General features: G+C 44.4%; 1 protein-coding gene and 1 long non-coding RNA gene across 2 annotated transcripts in view; both read left to right on the plus strand.

Annotated features, from left to right (window-relative positions):
* The window catches only part of CCDC117 (coiled-coil domain containing 117), a 55,346-nt gene that overhangs the window by 23,290 nt on the left and 11,052 nt on the right, over positions 1-21,004 (plus strand). The window lies entirely within an intron of this gene.
* Positions 421-19,830, plus strand: LOC129046201 (uncharacterized). Its single transcript, XR_010407444.1, has 6 exons — positions 421-959; positions 1,079-1,221; positions 10,673-10,822; positions 12,673-13,132; positions 14,860-15,122; positions 18,930-19,830. It is a non-coding gene; the product is annotated as an uncharacterized LOC129046201 (long non-coding RNA).

Consider the following 21,004-nt stretch of genomic DNA (forward strand, 5'->3'; position numbering starts at 1 on the left):
GCCTTCCGTGATTGGCCAGCGCCGCGTGACGCGTGGCCGCTCTCGGCGCCCATTGGTCCGGCGAGCCCGGAGGGGGTGGGGCCGGGGCGTCCAGCGTGGCGGCAGCCGTCCCGGGCAGGAGGGGCCGTGGTAGGGGGAGACCGGCGGGATCCGGGGCTGGGGGCCCTGGAGGGCCTGGGCACAGCTCGGCTCCTCAGGAAGGGTCTGGAACCCGGCGGAGTTTCCTCCTCGGACGGGTTTTATTCCCTAGGCTGACGCATTTCCACCCGGAACGACTGAGTCTAATCCCAAACGAAGAGATTTCCAGACTGATGACTTTTTACCGAGACTGACAGATGGTTGTCACCTCTGCCCGACCACATTTTCTCTCGGGCGCCACATCGGCCCCGAGCGGAGCGGAAAGTCGAGAGAGATAGAGAGAGAGAGCAAGCCAGTCGGGCCTTGGATGACAAAAAAGCCTGCAAAGAAATTCCGCGAAATAAGAGCCTTTAGGAAGTGAAATCGCGCGTTTTAAAACTAGGCTTGGCTCTTAGTGAGGGTTTCATAAACCGAGGCGTTGTGATCTCCGAGTGGTAGGAATACATGTAATTTTAATTTGCATTTCTAAATTGTCTGCTACGAGCATACTTTTTCCATTTCACGTGTTAAAACGAGGGTCCCGGGGTCTACCCTCAGCCCCCTGGCACGCGGGGCACTTCGAGGCTCCTGCCCTCCTGGCAGCTAGGGAGCAATTCAGGCACGTGGATATTAGAATGGAGCAATCCCATGAGCCCCCCGCCTGTTCACCTTTTTTGAAGCCAATTACAAAATGTGGAATTCCCTAGAATCACAAAGTGATACTTTCTTTAACAAGTAGTTACTGCTTCCTCTGTGCTTAGGTTCCAGGGACACAAAGATTAGGAAAACTCCTATCTGATGGTTGGAAATGGGCAAAAAGTGAAAAGACAGAATGGTTCTAGGTAATTTTTCAATGTCATTAAGTCAGATTAGCTCTTCAGTTATATTTTGGTGGGGAGGAAACAGGATGGGAGGAGGGAACTAAATCAATTCCGTCTCTTGATACACAGGCCCTTTGAAGGGGCACAATTTCTCTTATTTCCAGGAGTGGGCCATGAGTCTCCCACACGTACTTTCTTCCTCCGAGTTGGCAGAGCTAAATCAGCGACTATTGAAAACTGAGGGCGTCCTGAGCGCACGCAGCTTCAGGGGGCTGGAAAACAGGTGGGTGATCAGAGACTCCACTGGACAATGAAGCCAGCTTCCTTTCTAAGTTTCATCATCCTGGAGCTATCCGGGTCCTTTTTTTTTTTTTTTTTTAAGATTTTATTTATTCATTTATTTGAGAGAGTGAGAGAAAGAGAGAGCACATGAGAAGGGGGAAGGTCAGAGGGAGAAGCAGACTCCCTACCGAGCAGGGAGCCCGATGCGGGACTCGATCCCGGGACTCCAGGATCATGACCTGAGCCGAAGGCAGTCGCTTAACCAACTGAGCCACCCAGGCGCCCGCTATCCGGGTCCTAATGTGCCTCCCCCGATGGGAGACTCACTCCTGGCCTCTGAGACCTTTGGGAGAGGTCTTTGGAGTGCCTGCTGGTTGAGACCTACACCTCTATAGAAACCTATAAGAGGTTCTGAGAAAAGCCAGGTAACTGTCATGCAACCTTTTATTAAGTTACCATTTGTAAACACCAAGAGAATGTCTGGCGCTTTGTAAGAAGTCCCAGTGAAGCTAAAATTTAAATCATGTAGGCATAAAAAGAAAATGCCATGAGGCCCCCGTTAGTCCAGCAGGGTGTTACATGAGTAACCATGTGGAGAAGGTACAAGATGCTGGGGCAGAGGAGAAAGGTGGATGGATTGCATTTTGGTGTTGGTTAATGAGGTAGAAATGGAATGTTGAAATTGACACCACCAGCTTTGTTTTCAAGGTTTTTATTGTCCGTAAACATTTAAAATCATCCTCAAAAACAGTAATTTGACCCAATGCAGATTACTATCCATGAAGTCTCAAACACTCAACTCCAAACCTTTGAACAGTTTCATATCCTCTTTGTAAGAGTAATCTGATAGTCATGATCCTGGAGTCCCTGGATCGAGTCCCGCGCATTGGGCTCCCTTGGGCTCCCTGCTCGGCAGGGAGCCTGCTTCTCCCTCTGACCCTCCCCCCTCTCATGTGCTCTCCGTCTCTCTCATTCTCTCTGTCTCAAATAAATAAATAAAATCTTAAAAAAAAAAAAGAGTAATCTGATAATTCTTGCATCAGGTGCCATTAATATTTCATAACATTTACTAGGGACTTGTGATAAGAGATCCATAAAACACAAAGTTCTTAGACTGTGAAATGCAAGAAACAGTGATGAGAAGCTGTAGGCATTAAGTCAAAATAAATGTCAATGTAAAACAAAACAAAACCCAGTTATAATCTGAAACTAAAACTCAAAAACTGCTCTCATGTGGGAGCCGCTAACCACATGTGGTTATCGAGCACCTGAAATGTGGCTAAGTCTGAATTAAAATGTGCTGCAAACGTGAAATACACACTCTATTTGAAGACTTGGTATAAAAACGAGAGAATGTAAAATATCTTGTTGATCATTTTTTACATTGATTATATGTTGAAGTGATAAGTATGTTTGATATTTTGAGTTAAACTGCTTTTTTTTTTAATTTTTATTTTATTTTGGGGGCGCCTGGGTCGTTCAGTCGTTAAGCGTCTGCCTTCGGCTCAGGTCATGATCCCAGGGTCCTGGGATCGAGTCCCGCATCGGGCTCCCTGCTCGGCAAGATGCCTGCTTCTCCCTCTCCCATTCCCTCTGCTTGTGTTCCTGCTCTCGCTCTCTCTCTCTCTGTCAAATAAATAAATAAAATCTTTAAAAAAAATTTTTTTTTAATTTTATTTTTAAGTAGGCTCCATGCCCAGCATGGAGTGCAACATGGGGCTTAAACTCTGACCCTGAGATCAAGACCTGAGCTGAGATCAAGAGTTAGATGCTTAACCAACTGAGCCACCCAGGCACACCTAAGCTTTTTAGAAATTGGTTTTGTGTCTTTTTAATTGGCTACTGGAACATTTTAAATTATACAAGTGGCTTGCATTCTGTTTCTGTTGGACAACGCTGGTCTATATGATATCAATATGGGAGATGGCACAGGTAAAGAGAAGGAAGGGAATAAAAGTGTGCTATGGGGGGCACCTGGCTGGCTCAGTTGGAAGAGCATGTGACTCTTGATCTCAGGCTTGTGAGTTTGAGCCCCACGTTGGATGTAGAGATTACTTAAAAATAAAATCTTTTTTTAAAAAGTAGAGGAGGGGCGCCTGGGTGGCTCAGTTGTTAAGTGTCTGCCTTCGCCTCAGGTCATGATCCCAGTGTCCTGGGATAGAGCCCTGCGTTGGGCCCCCTGCTCAGTGGGAAGCCTGTTTCTCCCTTTCCCACTCCCCTCTCCCTTTCCTACTCCCCTTGCTCATGTTCCCTCTCTCGCGGTCTCTCCCTCTGTCAAATAAATAAAATATTCTAAAAATAAATAAATAAATAGAGGAAAAGAAAAATTGGGGCACCTGGGTGGCTCAGTCATTAAGCGTCTGCCTTTGGCTCAGGTCATAATCCCAGGGTCCTGGGATCGATTTAAAAAAAAAAGAAAAGAAAAATCTCCGGGTAAGCAAACAAATAGGCCAGTTTAGCTATTAGTGATGGTATTGAGAAAGGAAGTGACCCTCATCAGTGAATATCAAATCCCTTTCCAACTGCATTGGTTCTAATTCTTTGTTTTCAATAAAATTGATGGAAGACAAAATTGAATTATCAGCTGAGAGTTCAATAGAATAATTTTTGATATTAGATCATTATGTGACTTGGCTTCTAACTTGAAAGATGTACAAACAATTGAAGGACATTGTTATAACAAAATGCTTTCCTTCCCCATACGCTTAGTTAAATGAACATTGTCTTGAGGGGCACTGACATCTTTTTTAGAAATGAAAAAATTAAAAAAGGAATAAAATTAATGCCAAAACCTGTCCCATTCTCGCAGTAAGTACTATTAATCCACTGATACATGATTCCAAAGATATAGTTCCAATATCACTTTACTCTCTCTGTTTAACAATTATATACCAAAACTTGGAATGTATATTGTTTTGAAAAATCTTATAAAATTTGTACTAATTTTAATTGTTATGGAGCTCCTTTCATTGGGAACAGTTTCTTGGTCTTTTCTTGCCTTTTTTGACCTTGACATTTTTGAAATATACAAGTCAATCACAGTTGTAGAAGGTCCCTCAGTTTGGGTTCGTCTGATGTTACCTTATGATTTATGCATTTGGGACAGCAATACCACAGTACGTTGCTATGTTCTTCTTAGCGCATCATATCAGGAGGCACATGATGTCAGTTTGTACCGTAACTAGTGATAATTAGCTTTTATCAATTGGTTTAAATGGTGTCTGCTAAGTTTCTCCACTATGAAGTTAATTATTAAGTATTATACTTATTAATAATAAGTATTTTGTAAAAAGATATTTTAAAATATCTACCTATCCTGTTTCTCATTAGACTTTCACCTACCAGTTTTAGGATCCATTGGTGATTCTTGCCTAAATTAATTGTTACTATAATGATTAGCAAATAGTGATTTCCTAATTCCATCATTACTTTTGCATTTATTACTTGGAATTCTACTGTGAAGTGGAATTTTCCCTTCTATTTATTTATTCATGTAATTATCAACTCATAAAGTCCTGTTTTACTTTAAAAATCATTAAAAGTTAAAAAAATCTATTACTACATTTTTTATTTTGATTCTCAAACTGTCTCAGACTTGGCCAATGAAAGCCACCCCCTTTTTAAAGATTTTATTTATTTATTTATTTATTTATTTATTTTTAAAGATTTTATTTATCTAACAGAGAGAGACAGTGAGAGAGGGAACACAAGCAAGGCGAGTGGGAGAGGGAGAAGTAGGCTTCCCGCGGAGCAGGGAGCCCAACGCGGGGCTCGATCCCAGGACCCTGGGATCATGACCTGAGCCGAAGGCAGACCCTTTTTTTTTTTTTTTTCCGAAGGCAGACCCTTAACCAACTGAGCCACCCAGGTGCCCTAAGAACATGTTTTAGATTTTGATCCCATTTTACTTTTTTTTTTAATTAAAGTGCAGTTGACACCCGATGTTATATTAGTTTTAGGTGTACAACATAGTGATTGACAATTCTCTACGTTCTGCTGTGCTCCCCATAAGTGTAGCTCCCACCTGTCACCATACAGCACTATTACAATTCCCTAGGCTGTACCTTTCATCCCCATGACTGATCCCATTTTACTCCTTGTGTTGCAAGTTTAGAAATGGAATTGTTTCCAAGTTTTGACTTTCGTGAATAAAGCTGCTGTGAACATTTGTGCACAGATCTTTGTGTGAAAGCAATCTTTGTATTTTCAGTTCTCTTGGCTAAATACCTAGGAGTAGAATTGTGAGATCATGTGGGAGGTGTATGTTTAACTTTTTGAGAGACTGCCAGTTTTCCACACTGGTTTTACCATTTTACATCCGCATTAGTAATTACTGTTTTTCTTATGTTGCTATTTCAGATAGTTATTTAACTCTTTATTGTTACCCAACTTTTCATTTGTTTATGTTGTATGTTTTTTCCAACTGGATTTCAACATGCTCATTGGAAGCAGAAGCCATATGTTAATCTCCTTTGGTTGTCTGTGTTTAATATAGTCCTGAGCACGTACTAGCATTCAATAAATATTTTTTGAATGATTATTCAACTGTTAGGTTGTCTGCAATATGCTTTATTTTTTTTTAAGATTTTATTTATTTGTTTGAGAGACAGAGAGAGAGCATGAGTGGGAGGGGTGGGGCAGAGGGAGATGGAGCCCGACTCAGGGCTCGATCCCAGGACCCCAAGATCATGACCTGAGTTGAAGGCAGATGCTTAACCGACTGAGCCATCCAGGCGCCCCCATAATACCATTTTTTTAAAAGCAGAATTCAACATAAGGTTGGTCTATATTGGACTCGTTACAAAAGCCTGGAATGTGCTCATTTCAAGACACTAGGGCAATACTTCTAGTTACCTACACAGCATCTATTCTACTTAATCTTCCTTATTAAGAAAAAAAAATGTGGGGTGCCTGGGTGGCTCAGTCGGTTAAGTGTCTGCCTTAGGCTCATGTCATGATCTTGGGGTGAGGGGATCTAGCCCTGGGTCAGGTTCCCTGCTCAGCGGGGAGCCTGCTTCTCCCTCTCCCTCTGCCCCTGCCGCTCCTTCTGCTTGCTTGCTCTCTCTCTCTGTGTCAAATGAATAAATAAAATCTTTTTTTTAAAAAAAAAAAAAGATGTGTTCAAGGTGCCCGGCTGAAAACACTCAGCTTCCAAGTTCCCTTGAAGCTATGGATAGCCACGTAATGCAATTCTGCCTAATGGATAAGTGGCAGTTCTAGGCAGAGAAGACTCCAGGCAAATTTATTAAATGGGAGACTCAACTGGGATGCCTTCTGCATTTTGGGTGTTGCCCTTTTCCTCCTAACCCCTTCCTCTTGCCCAGGATGCTGATAAAGGGCAAAAGATGGAGAAGGCAGCAGTCATTTTGCAACATGAGGAAGGAAGCCACATGCTAAGGATATCAGAGGAAAGACAGAAGGAGTCTGGGTTCCTGATGGCATCATGGAGTGGCCCTTAAACCCCAACCTAGCTCTAGATTACCTACTTCCCAATCCCAAGTTATGTGAGAAATAGAAATACCATGGTGACTAGGTTCTTGTTACACACCACACAACACAATCCAGGTACTTTACCCACCATATTGCCCTAAGTGACATTTCCCAAACACTGTCCTTGTTTCTCTTTCTTTTTAAGATTTTATTTATTTATTTGAGAAAGAGAGAGAGAGAGATCAAGAACGGGGGGGAAAGGATAGAGGGAGAAGCAGACTCCCCACTGAACAGGGAGCCCGATGCCAAACTCGATCCCAGGGATCATGACCTGAGCCAGAGGCAGATGCTTAACCGACTGAGCCACCCAGGCTCCCTGTCCTTGTTTTTCTTGTGAATATGTTACTAGCCCAGCTGAGGAATAAGTATGCTTGAGCAGGGCAGCTGGATGTAGGTGGGTCCCAGGGACATAATTTTTATCAGTGGCACTTTCTTCTGATACCATGAAAGGAGATAAGTCATTTACCATTATAGCATCACTATTTTGTGGCCAGGAAATTTGAGGTCCAAAAGGACAAAATAATCAGCGTAAGGCTGTAGATTACTTTCCCAATTTATCTGTCCATCCCACACTCCAGGCCTACAATTTTTCCTGGAATGTGCTTTCCCCCTGAGTGTGCTAATGAAATGCATGTTTCTCTCTTTGTTTAATCCATAGTTTCTCAACCTTGGCATTATTGACATTTGGGGCCGAACAGGTTTTTTGCTGTGGGGAGCTGTCTTGGGCATTGTAGGATTTTAGCAGCATCTCAGGCTTCTACCCACTAGATGCCAGCAGCAAACCCCCCCACCCCGCCACACCCAGTTAGGACAACTGAAATTGTCTCCAGATATTACCAATGCCTGCTGAGAGCCAGGATCTATTCCCCACCCATTGAGCACCACTGCTCTAAACTCGTGCCAAACAGCCCCACTCTGCACCTGCTTTGTTCCCATGCGGGCAGTCCTCCCAGCAAAACACTTGTGACACTTGGCAGTTGAAATTTACCTGCCTGGATCTCCATGTTAGACCATAAGCTCCTTGAAGGCAAGGACTGCATCTGGCTAATCTTTATAATCCCCTGTTTATTGACTAAATGGATTTAAAATGGTTCAGGAGAAGAATTAGAATAGAATTCAGGAAATCTGGCTTTCTGATGCCTTGATTTTGATGCTCATTGTTAAAGACTCATGTATCCCCTTGCTTTGCTTGGCATCATATTTTATAGACTCCCACGCTGTAGTCAAGAAGCAGATTCTAGCAGAAAAGTACTAATTACTCTTGTTCTAACACCAGCTACAGTGGGAAAGGAAAGCAAATGTCCTAAGACAACTTTTTTTATTCTCACAAGGGAAAAAAAAAGACTCTTAATGATATGGGAAAGAGTGAAGAGCAAAATTCTATATAGTATTTTTGTTTCCCTAATGAAATCAAAGTTGTATCTCAGTCTTGCAGAGAGAGCTATGTACACCCCTCCCCCAATTCCAGTTTCCTCTCCCGTTGTCATTTTACACGATCAAGGTGCATCTGTTACAACTAAGAAACCAATCCTGGACACACAGGGCTGGCTTCCCTACCCTCTAGAAATGAAGCCCTTTGGTTTGCCAGGACTGGTGATCCTAGCACTTTTAATTTTATGAACATGTTTGTTTTTTTTTTTAAGATTTTATTTATTCATTTGAGACACAGTACAGACAGAAAGAGAGAGCATGAGCAGGGGGAGGGGCAGACAGAGAAGGAGATGGAGAGGGAGAAGCAGGCTCCCCGCTGAGCCAGGAACCTGATGTGGGGCTCCATCCCAGGACCCTGGGATCATGACCTGAGCTGAAGGCAGACGCTTAACCATCTGAGCCACCCAGGTGCCCCTATGAATATGTTTTTAAAGCAGGACATTTACGAACCGTTTAAGTAATGTTGAGACACCGAGCATGTGGACAGGAAATCCTCCTGGTCATGCTGACGAATGTTTCCTTCAATCCTGTGGCTGCCCAACCCTTTCTGGAGAAGAGCTGCAACACTTCCTGACTTTCGTTTTGTGTATTAAGGTTCTAAGAAATTCAATACTCCTTTGGCTTCTGCAAAACGCTACAGTTCATTTGCCCAGTAAATTCAACAGGGGCTAAAGGACACGACAACAAAAGGAAAAGATTCATTTGAAAAGTGCAAAGATATCACATGCCTCTTTTTTTCACTTGGCATTGACCCAGAGCAGTAAATGGCTCTGCATTTGGTTTTGTCTCTTTAAAGAAAGCCCAAACGCTCCGTTGTCATTGTCGGTACCTTTATTGACACCAAGGTTCAAAGGCGGCAAGAGAAGCAAATTTTATCTGACTTGAAAGGAGTTTAAGTGCTGCAGGCCCCCTTCATTAGTACTAGGAGAATAAATATCAATTCATTAGTTTCAAAAAAAATTTAAATAAACTTTTTGGGGACACCTGGGTGGCTCAGTGGGTTAAGCATCTGCCTTCAGCTGAGGTCATGATCCCAGGGTCCTGAGATCGAGCCCCACATCAGCCTGCTTCTCCCTCTCCTTCTGCCCCCCCTTCCCCATACCCCTTGTGCTCTCTCTCAAATAAATAAATAAAAATCTTTTTTTTTTTTAAATAAACTTTTTGTTTTGGCATAATTTTAAATTTATAGGAAAGATGCAAAGACAGTATAGAGAATCGCCATACACCCCCAGGTGCCAGTTCCCCTAACGTTTTCAGCTTCCATTACCAATAGCACATTTCTCAAAGCTAAGAAACCAACACTGACACCTTGCCATTAACTAAACTCTAGACTTTATTTGGATTTCAACGGTTTTTCCCTTAATGTCCATTTCTTGTTTCAGGATCCTGCCTTGTTTTTTATTCCTTAGCTTCTCTGTGGTAAACCTATTTTTGCAAAATGTTTCATGACTAATTTCAGCAAATGACATTTATCTGAGGAACTGAATTGACTCAAGTTCAACCTTCCCATACACATACTTATCCTGAGGCTTTGACTCCAAAGTAATAGCGACGGAATCCCTCTCCCTTTGGTGTCTGTTAGGTAATGCTGTGAGCTTTTACATGACCTGGCTCATAGGAGACTGGATTTCCTGAGAATGCCCTAGGGGTTCTCAACATTAAAAAAAAAAAAAAAAAAAAAAAAAAAAAAAGAAAGAAAAGAAAAGAAAAGAATAAAGGGGAACCTGCCTGGGTGGCTCAGTTGGTTAAGTGTCTGACACTTGGTCTCAGCTCAGGTCTTGATCTCAGGGTCGTGAGTTCAGGCCCCTCTTTCCCCCCACCCCCAGGATCTTTAAGTACTTTATTTCAAACGTTAGGTTCTTTAAGTTGTCTTTGGATTCAGCCTTCAATTCCTCTTTTTTATTTATAGCTGACTTTATATATTTAATGTTCATGTGGGAAAAGACAGCAAACTGTACCATTTCTGTTTTCTTATAAACTTTTTTTTTTTTTTTCTTTCATGAAAACAGCCAAGATTTATGTGGTTCCAGGAGCCAGTTGGGTAAAATATAGATGAAACTCTGGTTTGGTGAATAAAGGGGATATGAGAAAAGAAAAGCTTTAAGAGAGGAAGAAGAAATAGAATTGTGTTTGCTTCAGAGAACATCGGGACAGAGGCCATCCATCTTCCATTTCTAGACCCTATAAGAATGGTCATTACAGCCTGGGGGACAGAGGGGGGAATGGGGACCTTGGCATATGAAATGGATGGACATAGGGTATGTTTTCAGCTCTAACACATACTCATTAGATAACCTTGGACAAGTTACTTAACCCCTCTGGGCCTCAGTATCCTTGTCAGTAAAACGAGAATCAAGTATTGAAAAAGATAATGTATTGAGCACAGTGCATGACACAGAGAAAGCATGTTATATGTGTGTGAAGTGTTATGGTTACCACGGGCCATCCACCCCAATCCCACCTGGCATTCCCATATTCCCTCTAGTCTACTATTAATCTCATCCTTCCTTCCATCTTTTGGCATTTGGTAGCCAAGAAATTTGACAGGTCCCAGAAGGCTAAGCAGAATAAATGAGCGTCCAAGTCTTTAAAATATATGTTGAAGTATAAAATTTGGTCACTGGTCATAAGCAGGGACAGAGTCCACAAAGCAGAAAAAACATCCCAGCAAGGAACACCAGGTGAGTTTTCCCCAGTTACTCCCTCCCCCACCCTGAGAACAAAATGCCCACTTGACCCCTGGGTGGACCAGACCAGGACAGGCTGCCAATGATCTGCTCTGTTAGTGTGACCTGGGATAACATTCCCAGCAGAGGGCTGCAAACATTTGCTGAGCACACAGACCCGTGACCCATGGTGAGGTTGGGGTTGAGTTTGGCTTACGCCATAACTGGGGGTTGGTGGCTGTGGGGGCTGTTCTGCACAGAACAGGGGGGCGAGGCTGTGTGGTCTGGGGAAGAGGAAGTTTTTTTGTTTTTGTTTTTTAAGATTTTTATTGGGGTGCCTGAGTGGCTCAGTCGGTTGAGCATGGACCTTTGGATCAGGTCATGATCCCAGGGTCCTGGGATTGAGCCCTGCTTCTCCCTCTCCCTCAGCCTGCTGCTCCCCCTGCTTGTTCTCGCTGTCTGTTAAATAAACAAAATCTTTAAAAAATTTTTTTTTCATTTTTTTGAGAGAGAGAGCATGGGGAGGAGCAGGGGAGAGGGAGAAGCAGACTCCCCACTGAGCAAGGAGCCCAACAGGGGGCTCGATCCTAGGACCCAGAGATCATGACCTGAGCCAAAGCTTAACCGACTGAGCCACCCAGGTGCCCCGAAGAGGAAGTTTAAACTGGGACCCCATTGTTTTGTACAAAACACAATCATTAGTTAAAATGGGACCCCATTGTTTTGTACAAGACACATTTTCTGTTTGCAAATGACTCGTATTTTCCAGCATACAGTTCCAGAATTATAGAGTTTATTATAGTCCTTAAGACCTACAATGTTTTTCCAAAAATACTTCTTATTGTCTATACCTGTGGCAATCTGCAACCTCTTGGGGAGCTGAGTGCTGGGGGACCCAGCCCTGCACCAGAGAACTGGATACACTGGCGGTTAGCGCTTGGCTCTGCTGGATGACCCGGAATAAGCCAGGAAGCTCTTCAAAAGCTTCCTTTTGTTGTTGTTGTTGTTGTTTGTTTGTTTGTTTTTATATGACAGAGAGAGACACAGCGAGAGAGGGAACACAAGCAGGGGGAGTGGAGGAGGGAGAAGCAGGCTTCCTGCGGAGCAGGGAGCCCAATGCGGGGCTCGATCCCAGGACCCTGGGATCATGACCTAAGCCGAAGGCAGACGCTTAACCATCTGAGCTACCCAGGCGCCCCGTTGTTGTTGTTTGTTTTTACTAGAAGAGGCAGGAACGGGCATGAAAGCAACCTAGTGGAGTGCCTAGAACACCGGAAGGAGCTTGTTTCATTTAGCAAATGCAGCCCATCCAAACTGAGCTCCTCTGACTTCACTTGAGGAAGCTCTGCCTTGATATCTAAAGGAAGGTGGTAGCAACTGGAACAAACCCCTGTTCGTGAGCTCTCCCTCCTTGGCACACGGGGAAGGCTGTGGAGGTGACCAGAGCACACAGATTCAGTCTCTGAGCCCACCCAGGGGGCAGCTCTGTACAGAGATAGGTGCAGCGGCTGAAGGAATGAACTCCGATCCCCACAGATATATACTAGGGGGTAGGGGGTCTTTTATTTATTATTATTATTATTATTTTAAGTTTTTATTTATTTGAAAGCGAGAGCGAGAGAGCACAAGCCGGGGAATGGCAGAGGGAGAGGGAGAAACAGGCTCACCACCAAGCAGGGAGCCCAAGGTAGGGCTCAATCCCAGGACCCCGAGACCACGACCTGAGCGAGCGGAAGGCAGATGCCCAACTGACTAAGCCACCCAGGCGCCCCGAGGGGGTCTTTTAGATTCACCTTCCAGGGGACCAGATGACTTTACAGCTCAAAGGGTCTGTGAGTCTGACTTTTTCTTACCTTCTGGAACAGATAAAGGAGTAAAGAAGATAGCTGTCCTGGGTACAGCTCTGGATTTCTCAACTGAAGTGTTTCATCACAGTCTTGAAAAATCAGGATTGTTCAGGCTTGCAGGAAGTGGATTGTCTGATTCTAAGTTTTACTTGAAATTTTGGGGGAAAAAATTGACAACAGTTTTCTAAAGGGACTCCCTCATCTTGATCAACCAAGTATTCCCCCTCCTCCCAGTTTCCAGCAAGAAGAGAACAATTTGCCTTTGTAACAACTTGGGGTTCTCCTGAAAATCTCCACCCTATACCTGTGTTCAACCATTTGCATTCAATGATTTTTACTTGGTTTCTGGGAGCTGGGTGTCCACACACAATAAACTGTTATTTGCAACATCATGATCAGATCCACTGCCTGGAAACCCGGGGACTCTGGGTTACCTTTACCTTGCTCTCAAGGGAGCAGAACCTGGGAGAGCAAAGAGGTAAGTAGGTAATTCCAATGCAGTATAACTGCAATCAGCCCTGTGGTGGGACTGAGGAGCAAGGGCCATAAGGAAGAGCTTCGTAAAGGAGATGTTTCCATGGGCTTTGAAGGATGAGTAGGAGTTTGCCCAAGATTTAGCTTTTTTTTTTTTTTACCCTGGGCCCTTCTCCCTGCTAGAGAAGCTAGATGCCACCTGACCCCTGAGAGAGAAAAGCAGTAGTAGTTCATCTGGTGCTAAAAAAGATCTGAAACTAACACAAAATCTGCTAATATGCTCAAAACTAAGTGTATGAGAAGATCCTTCTGAATTTCCGTGTACTTATTTTAACTCTCCCGGGACATCCCTTGCTTCTCCCCTCCCCTTATCCTCAGCACTCTTGAAGATGTCCTTAATATTTCTCATTTAACCAACAACTCTTCTTTCAAACTGGAGGCAGGTCATAGGGTCATAGTAACGTTCCAGCCTCCCAGCTAGCTCTCCCTCGTGGTCCACAATTCCAGGTCTCTGAGCTCTGACTTCAGCTATGACACTTGCCAAAAGGATCAAAAAGGAAACTGCTGGGGCACCTGGGTGGCTCAGATGGTTAAGTGTCTGCCTTCAGCTCAGGTCATGATCCCAGGATCCTGGGATCGAGTCCTGCATCAGGCTCCCTGCTCAGCGGGGAGCCTGCTTCTCCCTCTGCCTCTCTCTCTCTCTCTTATGAATAAATAAATTTTAAAAAATCTTTAAAAAAATTAATTAATTAAAAAAAAGGAAACTGCTAGTCAGAATTTCCTCTCCTTCCATGAATGTCTTTTTTTTCTTTTTTTGATTGAGGGCCATCTTTATTGGAAGGAAATACTTTATACATGATTTCTTTCTTTCTTTCTTTTTTTCCCTTCCCTGAATTTCTTATTCTACTTCTGCAGTGGGTGTGAATGACATCCTACCCCCAGGGTGTTAAAATATGTATATTTGAAAACCTAAAAACAAAACAAAAAACTCCAAAAAACTGGAGGCAGGAATATGAGAGAGAGAATGTGGGGGAGCGTTTCTCACCACCCCATCCCCATCCTACCCTTTTTGGGCTTTAAATTTTATAGTCACTCCCTCTCCTGGTCCCTGCTCTGCCTCTTCCTCTAAAGCAGCCAGAAGGGACTTGGGGGTGACTTTCATCACTCTCCCTTTGAGTCCTAGAGAGAGGCTAACTCTTGGGGTCAGGAGTTGGCATGGGAGCTCAGGTCTCCTGGGACTATAGCCTGCCTCCTGGCTTTGCACAGCGAGGTAGCTGACCTTTTCTATTTTATCCCGCTTTTTTCTCTGTGCCCCACTTGGCTTGGCAACCATAAATCACCACTGTTTCCTCCTTGGCATTTCTTAAATGTGGCCCGCTTAAATGAAAAGATCAAGAGGGTGAGGCCCCGTGGACTTTGAAACGTTCAGCTTGCCTTCTGGCCTCGGCCACTGGCTGGACAGGTCCCGCGGGCTCTCCTGGGAGAGTGGGCAGCTGATGAAATCCGCAATCTGGAGGACACCCTTCCCCCCGCCTTCTTCCTCCCTTCCCGAAAGTGCCCTTGTTTGCGTATCCGGGTTCCAGAACAGGAACCTCTTGTTGGAAATCGATCAGGGGAGGTAATGTTACTGATTGAGTGGATTTGCTTGGAGCTGTAGGTAGCCGCCTCCCTGAGAAAGAACCTGTTTTTACTGATTAAAATCTCCCTTGTTTGTTCACTTTCTACTTCTAGAAGTTCTTAGAACCTTTTTCCAGGAAGAAGCCAGGTGATAGGAAACCAGAGTCGCTACGGACATCAAGCCTTGTTTGTGTCCTCCTTACGCAAAAGCTCCTTTTATTGTCAAGGAAACAAGCTCAAGGACGTGAGGAATAAGCCAACAGTAGGACGGATGGCTGATGAGCATGGGGTTCTGTGCCAGGCACTGGCATCCCTTCTGTCTTTCATTCCTGCGGGGCAGGAACTGGCTCCATTTCTCAGAGGAGGAAGGGTGAGAGGTGAGGCCCAAGGTCATGCCATTTTTCGGTGGGAGAACTGGGATTTGAACCAAGATCCCTGTGACTTCAGATACTGCCCGATTCCTGGAGGTTGCACAGGCCTGGGTCACTGCTTGGAGGCCGTGAGGCTTCCGAGGTGACCCCCACTTTCGGTGATGTGCATTTTATTAGATAGAAACTGAAAACTGAAGTCAAGGTGTCTGAAACCAGCAAAAGAACGTTCCTTTCTGTCTCTGTTGCCATTCCTTGGTTGGGGAGTAGACTGGTGGGGCCAAGGTTAACATTTACTGTGCAAACAATAGCCTGGAAGCCAGGCAGAACCCACGCCTAGTGGGGTAAATAGCCCCAGGAGGCCCAGGCAGGGCATGCCAGGGCCCCGGTGAGGCCTTGCATGGAGAGACAACAAGGAGAATGTGCCCAGGGGCCAGAAGCCGGGAGCCCAGAGCCCTGGTCCTGGGGCTGCCATTATTACTTTCTTTTTTTTTTTAAGATTTTATTTATTTATTTATTTATTTATTTATTTATTTATTTATTTATTTATTAAAGATTTTATTTATTTTTTTATTGGAGAGCAAGCGAGAGAGAAACAGGCATGAGAGAGGAGAGGGTCAGAGGGAGAAGCAGGCTCCCCACTGAGCCGGGAGCCCGATGTGGGACTCGATCCCAGGACCCTGGGATCATGACCTGAGCCGAAGGCAGTTGCTTAACCAACTGAGCCACCCAGGCGCCCCAAGATTTTATTTATTTATTTGTCAGAGAGCACAAGCAGGGGGAGTGGCAGGCAGAGGGAGAGGGAGAAGCAGACTCCCCACTGAGCAGGGAGCCTGATGTGGGGCTCTATCCCAGAGCCCTGGGATCATGACCTGAACCGAAGGCAGATGCTTAACCGACTGAGCCACCCAGGAGCCCCATGGTGCTGCCATTATTCACACATGTGCTTCTCTGTTTCTCTGCTTGAGGTAGAAAAACTCAGCTTGATGAGGTCAGGTCCAGTCTGGCTGTAGGGATCTGACCGGGGCAGTGCAGCCCAGCAGTCGGGCAGGGGGAGGGTAGAATCCAGTTACAAACTCTGTGACTCTAGACAAGTCCTTAACTTTACAGAGACTCTATTTTCCTATTATGCATCTAAGAATCATAGTAGAACCCACCCCATAGGGTTGTCAAGACATTTAAGTTAGAATGCTCAGCAGAATTCTAGAATATAGTGTCATGGCCACAAGGGTCCTTTCTTTTGATTTTGTTTTGGTGGAGAAATTGAAATTCAGTTAAAGCAAAAGTTAACAAATTAGAAGAAGGAGGAGGAAGAGGAGGTGGAGGTAGAAGGGGAGGAGAAGGAGGAGAAGAAGAAGTTAGAAGTTATAGTTATGTAGGGGCCCTGGAATTGAGCCCTTTGTTGGGCTCCCTGCTCAGTGGGGAGTCTGCTTCTCCCCCTCCCTCTGCTCCTCCCCCCTGCTCATGCTCTCTCTCTCTCCCAAATAAAAATTTTTTTTAAAGATTTTATTTATCTGTCAGAGAGAGAGAGAACACAAGCAGGGGGAGTGGCAGGCAGAGGGAGAAGCAGGCCTCCCGCTGAGCAAGGAGCCGGATGCTGGACTCGATCCCAGGACCCTGGGATCATGACCTGAGCCAAAGGCAGATGCTTAACCGACTAAACCACCCAGGTGTCCCTCTCTCAAATAGATTTTTAAAAAACTCTTGAAAGTTATAGCTAACATCTTGGGGCGCCTGGGTGGCTCAGTTGGTTAGGCGACTGCCTTCGGCTCAGGTCATGATCCTGGAGTCCCGGGATCGAGTCCCACATCGGGCTCCCTGCTCAGCAGGAGTCTGCTTCTCCCTCTGCCCTCTTCCCTCTCATGCTCTCTGTCTCTCATTCTCTCTCTCTCAAATAAATAAATAAAATCTTTAAAAAAAAAAAAAAGTTATAGCTAACATCTTACAGTTAAAGCTTAGTTCCGTGCTCCTGCATAGGAAACAACATGTTGGGAATTATTAGTGATCCTCTAATTCTGCAAATATTCACTGAATGCTTGGCAGAGGTGGGGCTTTTCACTTGTTCTGTGGATCATAAAAAGATATTTACACATGGACCTTTTCCCAAAGAACCCCCAGTCCAGGAGGAGACACACAAAAATGACTATGGCAGAGAAGTACCAGTGTCATGCAGGGATTAGGAATCTGCTCTGATGCTTCAGGAAATTCTCCGGAGGCCCAGACAGAGCAAGACTCCTGGGAGAATGTGGACTTTGGGGTCCACGTATAGCATATTTTCAGTCCCAACCTTGACACCAATCTGCTGGATGATCTTGGACAATTGACATCACTTTTCTGAGTGATTTCCTCCTCTTGTGATGATTAATTTTGAGTCAACTTAGCTAAACTATAATACCCAGGTATTCTATTAAACAGTAATCCAGGTGTTGCTGTGGAGGTATTTTGTAGACACAGTTAACATCTACGAAAGGAGATCGTCTGAGTGGGCCTCATCCAATCAGTGGAAAGCCTTAAGCAAAACTAAGGTATCTCTGAAGTAGAAGACCTTTCACCTATGGATTGTGGCGTTGACTCCTGCCCCAAGTTTCCAGCCCGCCAGTCTGTGCCAAAAATTTCAAACGTGCCAGCCCCACAATCATACAAGCCAATTCCCTGAGATAAATCACATATATGTAGATCATATATCATATGTGTAGTGGGTATATATGATATGTGATTATGTCATAGATATACACATGCTATATGATATATATATCTTTATATCACATATCTATGATATATGTAAAAATGTCCTACTGATTCTGTTTCTCTGATAGTAGGCAAGCAGAAATGTTACTTCCCTTTCCCTTCCTTGACTGTCTCCAGCATTAGATAATGTCCCCTGCTCCTCTCAGTTCCCCAGCACCTCATCATGAAGGCACAGAACTTGGAGCTGGAAGGGCCCCTAGGGGCTGTGTAGTTCACCCTCCTCTGTGTGTAGGTGAAGATCTTCAGATGGAGAAGCCAAGCCATTTGTCCCAGGTCTCAAAGACGATATTGGAGGCATGGGGCTAACATTTAGGGCTGCCTGGCAGGTTGGCATAGAGTGAGGCAAGAGAGGCATTTGCCTAGGGTATAAAATTTAAGGAGGTGTCCCAAAAGTCAGTAATCAAGATGACAAATATTTTGATGCAATATTTTTAAAAATCTAAAAATGCAAAATAATCTATGATACACAAAGTATCACATTTTTTAAAGCTTTTTTTTAAAGATTTATTTATTTGAGAGAGAGAGAGAGCACGAGCAGTGGGGAGCAGCAGAGGGAGAGGGAGAAGCAGACTCCCAGCTTAGCAGGGAGCCTGACACGGGGCTCCATCCCAGGACTCTGGGATCATGACCTGAGCCGAAAGGCAGACCCTTAACCGACTGAGCCACCCAGGCTCCCTCACATTTTTCTTTTTTTAATTTTTAATTTTAATTTTTTTAAAGATTTTATTTATTTATTCGAGATAGAGAGGGAGAGAGAAACAGCATGAGAGCGGAGAGGGTCAGAGGGAGAAGCAGGCTCCCCGCTGAGCAGGGAGCCCAATGTGGGGCTCGATCCCAGGACCCTGGGATCATGACCTGAGCCGAAGGCAGTCGCTTAACCAACTGAGCCACGCAGGCGCCCTTCCTTTTTTTTTTAAAGTAAGCTCCATGCCCAACGTGGGGCTTGAACTCATGACCCTGAGATTAAGAGTCACATGCTCTACCAACTGAGCCAGCCAAGCGTCCCACAAACTATCGTATTTTTAAATAAAGAAGGATCATTACTGTTGGTTTTTCCTTTTGCTGTAGGTGCTGACGTGGTTGGCACGGTACGGTTGCCCGTGTCTCGTGGCATCTCTGCATTAGACACGGCATCACATGCTACCCATGGTGTTCATTATAACTGTTCGTGTGGTTTCCTCTGCCTGTCAAGACCTCTCATAGGTGGCCAATTGCCCTGGTGTGTCCAGGACTGAGCGGTTTCCCAGAACTCAGGACGTTTAGTGGGATATATTGATAGTCACAGCAAACCAGGATAGTTGATTGTCCTATCAGAGAAGGAAGCAGGGACCAGATCATATGCACTTTTGTGCCCCTGAGCCACTTGGTTACACTGAGTAAATATTATCGATCAAATTTGCCCTTTCTGGCGGAGTACTTGGGAGGCACTCCCTAATCAGCTGCTTATCTGAGGCACAGAAAGGCTAACAGCGACTTGGCCAGGACCCACTGGCAAATCCCTGATGCTCCAGCCCCAAGCCTGTTGGCCTCCCCAGTGTCCTGCCTGCAGCTGCCCATCCAGAACCATCCTCTGAGATTCCTGAGATAGGAATCCACCTTGTGTAACCAGTAAGGGCTTATTTGCCTAAAATCTGCCCAAGAAGCTGCGCTTCCCCCCACCCCCACCCTATTTTTTAACAAGCAAAAACTCTGCCTTTCGAAACTTTCTGTGCCTTAAACAACAAGTGGGCATTTTGCTCCAAGGATCATTATATCGGGCCTTCAGCTAAGGACAGACATAGGAACATTCTAGGCAGGCCACTTAACAAGGCTAGCTCTGTCACGTGGACCAAGACCCTTGACTGCTTTGGCTCTGAGTGTCCTCAATGACCAGCTGAAAACCTTGGACTCATTGTTCTGGGACATAGCAGGGTGCTTCTGTGAACATCAGTTATCGTCATCTATAAAGTTGGCATCATACCTTTTAAGGTATTTCTGAGGATTAAGTAAGGTAATGTATAGAAACCCCTTTGCATGGTCCCTTGTGGGAGGTCATTTATTTGTTTTCCTTCTCTCTAGTTCTCCTCTGAGTCTAAAATGCAGTAATTTTATGATTCCACTTTTATAGTTGGTAGGACAGATAATTCACTCATTTAACCATTCCTTTATTCCAAAATGTCTTACTGTTCACCTACTGTGTGCCAAGAATAACCCTAGGTATTAGGTGCTAAGGATATGGTGGTGAGCAAGGACCCAGTTATAAAACATCAGAAATTATCTAAAAATCCCCTGCAATGCAAGAAAAGACTACCCAAAAAACTCCACAAAAAACCAATAGTAAAGTGCACCCATAAGTCAGAAATCATCCCTATTGACTGTCAAATGAATTCTGAGTAGATGCTACTTAGCAGGTGGTCACAGTTCTCCCCAGTGGCTGCTATTCTTGTATTTAAAACACCTGCTGCTGTTCGCAGGTTGCTAACATTTACTTTGGTCTTTATGTCAATGCCATTTGCAGAAGGAGCCAGCTGTGGGGCTTTTCTCTTTCAACATTGCCACTGAATTGTGCTTTGTCCATAGGAAAATAAACACCGCTTGCGTAGATAGCACTGCAGAAACCTTCAAGGCTGATTTTAGCTGGGACCTTCTGCTCAAGATGACGAGTAGGCTTCATCTTCATGGCGTGAGAAATGTTGTCCTTCTTGGCTTAATCATCAGGCTTAATTTTACTTTACCTAGTGTTGTTTTTGTCTTCCTCCCTGTTTTTGGAGACCTTTTTTTGTAATTCCTCTCTACTTGTGGGATTTTACCAGACGGTTGAGAACTGATGAGCCATAGATAGTAAAGGTTAGACAGAAAGCCGATTAGTGGTTGCCAAGTGCTGGGGGTGGGGAAAAACCAGAGTGACTACTGAAAGGCGATGGGGTCTTCTCTTGGGGGAGCGATGAAAATGTTTTGGAACCAGATAGAGGTGGTTGTTTCACAACATTGTGAATGTACTGAATGCCACCGAATTGTAGACTTTAGGCTATGTGAATTTCACCTAAATAAAAAACAAAACATTATGTTAAGTGAAAGGAGCCAGATACAAAAGAGTATAATCTGTATGAATCTGTTTACATGAAATCAAGAACAGGCTAAACTAATCTATGGTGATAGAAATC

Source organism: Mirounga angustirostris, unplaced genomic scaffold, assembly GCF_029215605.1.
Source record: "Mirounga angustirostris isolate CCGP_5_RB_7025 unplaced genomic scaffold, mMirAng1.0.hap1 SCAF_14, whole genome shotgun sequence".
NCBI classification, from domain to species: domain Eukaryota; kingdom Metazoa; phylum Chordata; class Mammalia; order Carnivora; family Phocidae; genus Mirounga; species Mirounga angustirostris.